The following is a 9,935-nucleotide window of genomic DNA, read 5'->3' as shown; positions in this document are numbered from 1 at the left end:
TTATTTTTTAATCTTAAACAATTTTTATTGAATGAAAGATTCTTTAAATTCTATAGTGCTTTACAGTTTTCAAAAGTTTCACACACATGATTTCATATAATCCCATAATAACCCTTTTTTCTTTTATACTCACCTCTATATTTCCTCTCCCTCCCGTCTCTCTCCCCACTGGTAACCACTAATTTGTTCTCTCTGTCTGTGAGTTTGTTTCTACCTTTAAGTTCTTTTTCTTGCAATACTTCAGTGGATAGAACTTCCAGTGCAAGCCTGAATAAAAGTGGTGAGAACAGATATCTTTCCTTTGTTTTCAAATTTAGGAAGAAAGCATCGAGTCTTTCATTATTAAGTATGATGCAGTTGTTTATACAGTTCTGTAACCATCATTACAATCAGTTTCAGAATAATTCCATTACTTTAAATTTTCCTCCTGTCCATTTACAATCAATTCTACTCTCATCCCAAGAATCAGGTAACACTGATCTGATTTCTACAAATGTGGTTCTTTGTAGTTGGCATTTCACACTTAGCACTGTGTTTTTGAGGTTCATCCGTGTTGTATGTATTAATAGTTCATTTTTTTTATTCTTGAGTATTAGTCCATTGTATGTGCATGCCATTAGTTTATTAATTTACCTGTTAATAGACATTTGTGTTGTTTCCAGTGTGGGGTCATTATACATAATGCTGCTATGAACTTGTACCTACAAGTCTTTAGGGTACACAAATTTCCATTTTTCTTCTGTATCTACCTAGAGATGGAATTTCTGGGTCCTATGGAAGTATATGCTTACTTTTTTTTTCTTATTGGTCACCATCTGTTATCATGTTGTCTGTGCGTTTAATTTAATCAAATTCCCCGAGGAGCCTTAGGATGGAAGATAGTACAATGGACAGAAGGGAGAATAGTTAACATGTTGAACAGTACCCCCCCTAAAAGTCATAACGTGCCCTGGCTCTGTGCCTCCTCAGATCCAGGTCTGCTCTTTGCACCCCCAGTCTAGGTTACTTAACCTTTGTGCTCAGCCCCTGTTCCCCACACCCCTGGCTTCATCTGAAACCCTCTCACGTGGAGGCCTGTACTCAGCCATCCCTTCTCCTTCCACTCACAGAATTGTTGTTTTTTGTTGTTTGCTCCTGCAGTCAGATCCACACACTTCCTTTTCCTCCTCCTCGTCCCTAAATGATGTCTAAAACCAAGTCCTGCAGGAAGGCAACTTTCAGTGAATTTGATCTCCCTGGAGTGAATTATTTTGGAATTAAACACATGGTTGGTTTTGAAATCAAAACTCAGGAGCTGCTAAAAACTTCCATGGATGGCTCAACGTTCTGGCCCTGAACCTCAGGCCTCTGGACAGTGGCGGGAATCTGTCAATCCACTCTGAGGGATTAGGGCTTCCTTTTTTCAACTTGTGTATGTTTGTCTAAAACCTTTTCCTTCTCCTGAGTATGTAAAGCAACCTGAAAACCCAGGTCAGTCTCTGCAGGCTAACTTGAACTTTAAAAAGTTGGTGCAGATAAATTGACGTGCTTTCATTCTGGCTCTGGTGGTGTTTTTCAAACTACAGGTTACTACCAGTTAGAAGTCAGTCGAGTGGATGCAATGAGAATTTTTCAAAATCCAATGGATTTTAACATACCAGAAGGTGCTGCCCGCAAGAAGCGTAGCGTTGTGTGAGCCAGCTTTTTTTGCATGTGCATGTGGGTAGGTGCACACACATGTGCTGGCTAGTGATGTAGACTGTATGTCAAGGGTGTTCGAAGATCGCTGAGGCGTTGAAAGGTGCACAACTGTGGGTTGGGGAGTTTGGATGGAAGGGAAAGAACAAATGTTCTTTTTTTTTTTTTTCCCCGGTACGCGGGCCTCTCACTGTTGAGGCCTCTCCCGCTGCGGAGCACAGGCTCTGGATGCGCAGGCTCAGTGGCCATGGCTCACGGGCCCAGCTGCTCTGCGGCATGTGGGATCCTCCTGAACCAGGGCACGAACCCATGTCCCCTGCATCGGCAGGCGGACTCTCAACCACTGCGCCACCAGGGAAGCCCAGAACAAATGTTCTTGATCAAGCAAACTGATCAAGGATTGTCTGTGCTTAACCTTTTTTTCCCCCCAATAAATGTATTTATTTATTTTTGGCTGCATTGGGTCTTTGTTGTTGCGCACGGGCTTTCTCTAGTTGCAGTGAGTGGGGGCTACTCTTCATTGCAGTGTGTGGGCTTCTCATTGAGGTGGCTTTTCTTTGTTGTGGAGCATGGGCTCTAGGTGCACAGGCTTCAGTAGTTGTGGCATGCCGGCTCAGTAGTTGTGGCTCACAGGCTCTAGAGCACAAGCTCAGTAGTTGTGGTGCAGGGGCTTAGTTGCTCCGCGACATGTGGGATCTTCCCGGACCAGGGCTCGAACCCGTGTCCCCTGCATTGGCAGGCGGACTCCCAACCACTGCGCCACCAGGGAAGTCCCGAATTTTTAAAACTTTAACTTTTCTAATTTGTTGGCATAAAGTTATTCATAATACTCCCTTATAATTCTGTAGCATCTATTGTGATGTTCCTGCTTTCATTTATTCCTGATTTTGGTAATTTGTGCCTTCTCTCTTCTGTTCTTGGTCAATTTGGCTAAAGTTCATCAGTTTTGTTGATCTCATCAAAGAATTAATTTCTGGCTTTATTTGCTTTTGCCATTGTTTTTCTTTTTTCTATTTCATTGGTTTCTGCTCTGGTTTTTATTATTAATGTCCTCTGCTTACTTGGAGTTTGATTCAGGCTTCATTTTATGGCCTCTGGAGGTAAAAACTCAGATTATTGACTTTGAAGCTTTCTTTCTTTCTAATATATATTTAAAACTATACATTTTCCTCTAAAGACTACTTTAACTGCATCCCATAATTTAAAAATACATTTTGTTTTCCTTTCCATTCTGTTCAAGATATATTCAGTTTCACTTGAGATTTTTCGTTTGTTTATTTAGAAGTATGTTGTTTAATTTCCATGTATTTTGAGATTTCCCAGATTTTTTCTTTGGTTGATTTCTGACATGATTCCATGACTGGGGAAATCATCTGTATGACTACATTCCTTTTGAATTTATTGAGGTTCATTTAATAATATAACATATAGTCTTTCCTGGGGAATGGCCCATTTGAACTTGAAAATTGCTTATGTCACCACTGTTCATGGAATGATATATATATACATCATTTAGGTCAAGTTTGTTGACAGTGTTGTTCAAGTGCTCTTATTGATGATTTTCTGTCTAGTTTTTCTATCAATTTCTGAGGGAAGGATATTAACATTTTAAACTATATTTGTTGAATTGTCTATTTCTCCTTTCAGTTATGTCAGGTTTTGTTCATGTATTTTGGGCATCTGTTGTAAAATGCTTCCACATGTATAATTGTTGTATCTTCCTGATGTATTCAGCATTTTATCTTTATGAAACATTCTTCTTTGTCTCTAAGAATATTTATTTTCTTAAAGTCTATTTTGTCTGATGTTAATATAGCCTTTCCAACTCTATCATGGTTACCATTTGCAGAATATACAAATTTCCATTCTTTTCTTTCAAATTATTTGCCTTTTTGAATCTAAAAGTTGCCTCTTGGAGTCAGCATATAATTAGTTCTTGCTTTTCTTATCTGGTCTGACAATCATTGCTTATGTATTTGAATATATATATATCAGCTTTATCTAGATATAATTCACATACCATACAATTCACCCCTTTAAAGTGTATCAATAAATGTTCTTTTATTTCCTTCACAGACTTGTGCAACCATCACCATAATCAATTGTAGAACATTTTCATCACCCCCCAAAAAGCCCTGTATACATTAGCAGTCATTCCTCATGTCCCTCAACACCCTCCAGTCCTAAGAAACCTCAAATCTACTTTCCATTCCTATAGATTTGTGTATATGGACAAGTCATATAAATAGAATTACAGTACATGGTCTTTTGTGACTGACTTCTTTCACTTAGCATACTATTTTCAAAGTTCATCCATGTTGTAGCATTTATCGGTATGGCATTTATTTTTATGACTGAATAATATTCCTTGTGCGAAATTATATTTATTCATTCATCAGATGATAGACATTTGGGTTGTTTCCACTTTTTCACTATTAAGTATAATGCTGCCATGAACACTGTTGAACATTTTCTGCGTGGCGTATATTTTCAGTTCATTTGGGTTTATACCTAGGTGAGGAATTGCTGGGTCATATAGAAACCATATGATTAAAATTTTAAGAAACTACTAGACTGTTTTTCAAGATGGCTGCATCATTTTACATTCCTGCTAGCAATGTATGAGGATTTCAGTTTGTTCACATCCTCTCCAACACCTGTTATAAGAGCAATAAGACTTTTTGATCATAGCTGTTCTAGTGGATGCAAAGTGGTATCTCATTATGCATTTTATTTGCATTTCCCTGATGGCTAATGACCATGTTTTCATGTGCTTATTGAACATTTATACATATTCTTTGGAGAAACGTCTATTCAAATTTTCTGCCCATTTTAAAAACTGCATTTTCTGGATTTTGTTGTTGCTGTTTTTGTTGTTTACTGTTGATTTGTAAGAGTTCTTTATTTATTATGGATACAAGTCCCTTATCAGACATAAAGTTTGCAAATATTTTCTCCCATCTGTGAAGTTTTTTTGTTTGTTTCTTTGTTACTTTTTTGATGTTGTCTTTTGAAGCATAAAATTTTCATTTTGATGAAATTCAAAGTATCTGTTTTGCTTTTGTCTCTTGAGCTTTTTATGCCACATCTAAGAATGCTTTACTTAACCCAAGGTCATGGAAATTTACTCCTATATTTTCTTCTAAGGGTTTTATTGTTTTACCTCTTACATTTAGTTCTATAATCCATTTGGAGTTAATCTTTGTGTATAGTGTAAGGAATGGGTCCAACTTCACTTTTTGCATGAGTTGTTCCAGCACCATTTGTTGAAAAGATTATTCTTTCTTCATTGAATTGTCTTGGCACCCTTGTCAAAAATTAAATGACCATAAATGTATGGGTTTATTTCTGGGCTCTCAATTCTATTCCATTGATCTATGTGTTAGCCTTATGTCAGTACCATGACTGAAAATTTGAGTGCACTTTTCAACCCACACATAGGTTGATAAGCAGAGTACAGGGCCTTGTGGATTTTGAGGTATTTTTGTTTGTTTGTTTTTTGGGTTTTTTAATATAAATTTATTTATTTATTTTTGGCTGCGTGGTGTCTTCATTGCTGCACATGGGCTTTCTCTAGTGGCAAGTGGGGGCTACTCTTTGTTGCAGTGCACGGGCTTCTCGTTGCAGTGGCTTCTTTTGTTGTGGAGCATGGGATCTAGGCACGCAGGCTTCAGTAGTTGTGGGACACAGGCTTAGTTGCTCCACGGCATGTGGGATCTTCCTGGGGAAGGCTTGAACCCGTGTCCCCTGCATTGGCAGGCAGATTCTTAACCACTCTGCCACCAGGGAAATCCCAATTTTGCAGTGTTTAAGCATAACTTCTGTCCAATTCATTGGCTAACCACAAAGCTAAGCTACTCTAAATACCATGTAAGTGGAATCATACAGTATTTGTCCTTTTGTGACTGACTTATTTCATTTAGCATAATGCCTTCAAGGCTCATCCTTAGCAAGTGTTAGACTTTTCTTCCTTTTTGAGGCTGAATAATATTCCATTGTATGTATAAACATTGAGTGTTTATCCATTCATCCATCAATGGACAATTGGGTTGATTCTGCGTTTTGGTTATTGTGAATAAAACTGCTGTAAACATGAGTGTACAAACATCTGTTTGTGTCCCTACTATCAAATCTTTTAAATATATACCCAGAAGTGCAATTTCTGGATCATATGTTAATTCCATTTTTAATTTTAAGGGAAAACTTTGTTTTCCATAGGGGCTATACAATTTTACATGCCCACCAGTAGTGAACAAGTGTTCAAGTTTCTCTGCATCCTCACCAACACTTGTTACTTTTTTTGAATAGTAGCTACACTGATGAGTGTGAAGTTGTGTCTCATTGTGCTTTTGAGTCTCATTTCCCTAATGATTATTGATGGTGAGCATCTTTTCTTGTGCTAATTAGCCATTTGGATATAATCTTCGGAGAAATGTCTGTTCAAGTCCTTTGCCCTTTTAAAAATTGTGTCGTTTGTTTTTTAGTTGTTGAGTTGTAGGAGTTCTCTATATACTCTGGATTCAGCCATTATTTCTTAAGATAACTTTTTTCTTTCCCTTCTTCTCTCCTTCTGGGCCTTAAATTACATGTATTTTAAAAATCTCTTCATATTCTTTTATAGGTCACTGAGGTGCTATTCATTTTTTTCAGCCTGTAATTCATTTAGGTTAGTTTCTCTTATTATGTCCTCAAGTTCACTGATCTTTTCTTCTGAAGTCTCTAATCTATTCTTAATCCCATTTTCATTAAAAATTTTGTGTTTTCACCTCTAGAAGTTCCATTTTCTTTATTTATATCTTCCATTTCTTTCCTCACTATGTTCATATTTTTCTCTGCTTCTTGAGCATATTTATAATAGCTATTTTTAACTCCTTGTCTGCTATTATCATCATCTTTGTCATTTCTATGTCTGTTTCCATTGGACTGATTGTTCTCATTGTCATGAGTCAAATTTTTCCAGCCTCTTTGCATGCCTAGTAATCTTTTATTGAATTCTAGACATTATTATGTTGTTGAGTATCTGGGTTTTTTTCTAAAGAATATTTAGACTTTGTTGGGTCTTATAGTTAAGTTAGTTGTGTAACAGCATGGTCAATTTGAGGTTTGTTTCAAGGCTTAATTAGGGTAGGTTTAGGATAGGATTTACCCTAGGGTTAGTGTTTACCTAGTCCTATTTCTATTTATCCAGTCCTATTTCTAAGGTATGGCCTTTTCTGGAGACTCAGTTAAGTGTGCTGATGTTCAGTGAGGTCTCTCCACTCTGACCGGTAAGCACTTGAATGTCTCCCAGCCCTGTGTAAGCTCCAGGAACTGCTCAGTTGACAATTACTCAGTAGTTCTTTGCCCAGCCTTATGAATGTCCATCCTACACCTGTGCCCTTAGTATTCGGCAACAGACGCAATCTACGCAGGTTTCTGGAGCTCTTTCTCTACATAGTTCCCTCTGCTTTGGTAGTCTGCCACACAACTTCCAGTTGCTTCAGACTTCCTGAATTTGATCTCTGTCTCCTCAGCTCAGTGAGACCACCATGCTCTTCTGGGCTTCCCCCATCTGCACTTTGTTCAGAAAAGGCCTTTAGGAAGATGGTTGGAGATCTTCAGTAAGACTGACTTCATTTGTTTCCCCTGCCTTGGGGGTCCCAGCCCTGCACTGCCTGTTGTCCGATGTCTGAAGATACATAGTTCATGTATTTTGTCCAATTTTCTACTTGCTTATAATTGCAGGGTAAGTATGCAATTTGCATAGTACTCTGTTATGAGGTCATGTATGTTTTCAATTTCTAAAAACTCTCTTTCGTTTTTTGACTATGCTTTTATATATAAGCCTCCTATTTTATGGACACTTAAATATCCTGATATGAATCATCCTGGGAATGTTAATGAGAATAGTATTCATGTTTTTCCTGTTTCTCGAATTAACGGTATTTCATTGAGGGAAATTTCTCCTGCCATCTCAACTTGGACACTATTTTTGGGTCATCCATCATTTTCAAATAGCCAGTGAGTTTTAATTGACTGATAATATTTATAATAAAAGTCAAGATTAATTAGATTTGGTACCCTGTGGGGTTCCTCAGCAACCATGTAGGTGGGAGGTGGGGAGAGACATACCACAACCATTTATTCATTGGGTGACACTGGTTCTTCTTCTTTTTTTTTTTTTTTGCTGTACGCGGGCCTGTCACTGTTGTGGACTCTCCCATTGCAGAGCAGAGACTCTGGACGCGCAGGCTCAGCGGCCATGGCTCACGGGCCCAGCCACTCCGCGGCATGTGGGATCTTCCCGGACCGGGGCACGAACCAGTGTCCACTGCATTGGCAGGCGGACTCTCAACCACTGCGCCACCAGGGAAGCCCACGCTGGTTCTTCTTATGAAAGGATCACAAAGATGTCTCCCACATATGAACTCTTTTAACCTTTGCATAATTCTCACAACTATTGTAATTATTATTCCAATTTTACAGTTGAGGAAACTGAAGTTCAGAGAGGTTCAGTAACTTGCCAATGTCACAGAACTAGTAAGTGAAGCAACCATGATTGGAACCCAGGCAGTCTGTCCAACCTATACACTGTGCTCTCCCCCATTTGCTTCATAGCTTCCAGAAATTTCATATATCTGGACTATCGATGGAATTGTTTCCTGTTTTTCAATACAGGTACAGAATTTTCTGGTTTAAAACTTTTCTTTGACGTTTCATATGGCTTTTTTAATCTCGAAACTATAGCCCACAATATTTTTTCCACATTATAAACTATTTAAGTTAAATTCTTCTTTAAGTTAAAGTCCTCAGTGGAAACACTGAGACAAAGGAATAGACATTTTTGAAGGACTTCATACTTTGTCTAATAAAATTTTCATAAAATTTATCAAGATATTTCCATCAAGCCGTGCATAAGAATGCCAGCTACTCCATGGAATGTAGTTTTTAACTGGTGTCTTTGGAAGACCCAAAGTTTCCAAGATGTCTAATGGTGGAATTTGAGGCACAGTGACATATGGGCAGAGGAGATATTTTTGGGAGCAGTCCCTTCCCTGTACCTCCCAAATCCCTTACAGACCCCCTTCCTCCTCAGGCGGCCCCTCCTGCACATGTTGGGGGCAGGGCCCGGGCTGGGTGCACCTCGGCCAGGATCCTGCTGATCTATGTTCTTGCCTGACGCGCAGCAGCTGTCGCAGAGGCGTGGGCTGCAGGCGCTGTTCCCCATGGGCCGTGTGCAGGCTGCAGGCCGGGGATCCTTTCCCGCCTAATCCAAGGGGCACTGGCGGTGGGGAGGGAGACAGCTGGGTGTAACTGATCTGCAAAGGAATGGAATGGTGCAGGCCTCCCAGTGCTGGGCTGGGCTGTCTGCAGGCTGCCCTCCCCAGCTGCCAAGCCTTTAACCCTTCCCTCTCTTACTTCTCTCTCCCCTCCATCCTGGGAATTGATGTCACCTAGCTCAGCCAAGTCCCAGGAATGTCCCTGGTTGGACCTGAACACCTTGCAGAGGACCCAGCCTTGTGACAGTTACTTCTGGGGAGGCTAGAGCAGGAGTAAGAGGCTCGGGTCCTGTCTCAGAAGGAGACAAATCTTGTGGAAGGCCCAGCAGGTGATTCAGACAGTGGAGACCATGAGGTCAGAGCAGTGAGGCCCGGCCTGGATTGGAGCTCAGGGAAGACTCCCTGGAGGATGCAATGAAAGGAGCACTGGGTTTGGAGTCTGGTGCTTCCTCCACTGTTGCTCACTTTGCAGTGAGTGCTTGGGTAGGTCACTGTCTCTCTAGGATCTATTTTCTGCTCCTGAAAATGTGGAATTTGAAGATGATCTTTAAGGTTCTGTCCATAGTGGTAATAGTAGCTCCACTCATTAAACGTCTACTATAGGCCAGGGGCTTTATTGATAAACATTCTCACCATCACTTTGCCAGATTCTCCCATTTTAGTGAGGAGGAAACTGAGATTTGGAGAGAATAAATCACACAGCTGTTCAGATCCAGAGCCTGAGCCCATAATCCAGGCTCTTCACTGCATCCTGCTCCATCTTCAGCTCCAACAATCTGGAAATGGTGGTCAGGTTCAGTAGAATGGAGGCTGGATGCACAGCGGTCTGGGGCCCAGCAGAGGCAAAGGCTTAGAAGTGAGCCCCAGAGCCCCTGCATGAAGGGTAGGCTGGGGCTGGGTTGGACTCTTGGCGTCTTCTTTTCTCCTGTCCTGGGCACAGCTGGCTCAGCCAGGCAGCCTCACACACAGCCACAGCCTCTGCAGTTGTCCAGCCCGTTC

The sequence above is a fragment of the Monodon monoceros genome, unplaced genomic scaffold, assembly GCF_005190385.1.
Source record: "Monodon monoceros isolate NGI ecotype Baffin Bay Population unplaced genomic scaffold, NGI_Narwhal_1 Super_Scaffold_7, whole genome shotgun sequence".
Taxonomy (NCBI): Eukaryota; Metazoa; Chordata; class Mammalia; order Artiodactyla; family Monodontidae; genus Monodon; species Monodon monoceros.
The sequence above is the reverse complement of the archived record's forward strand: the minus strand, read 5'-3'. Positions refer to the sequence as shown.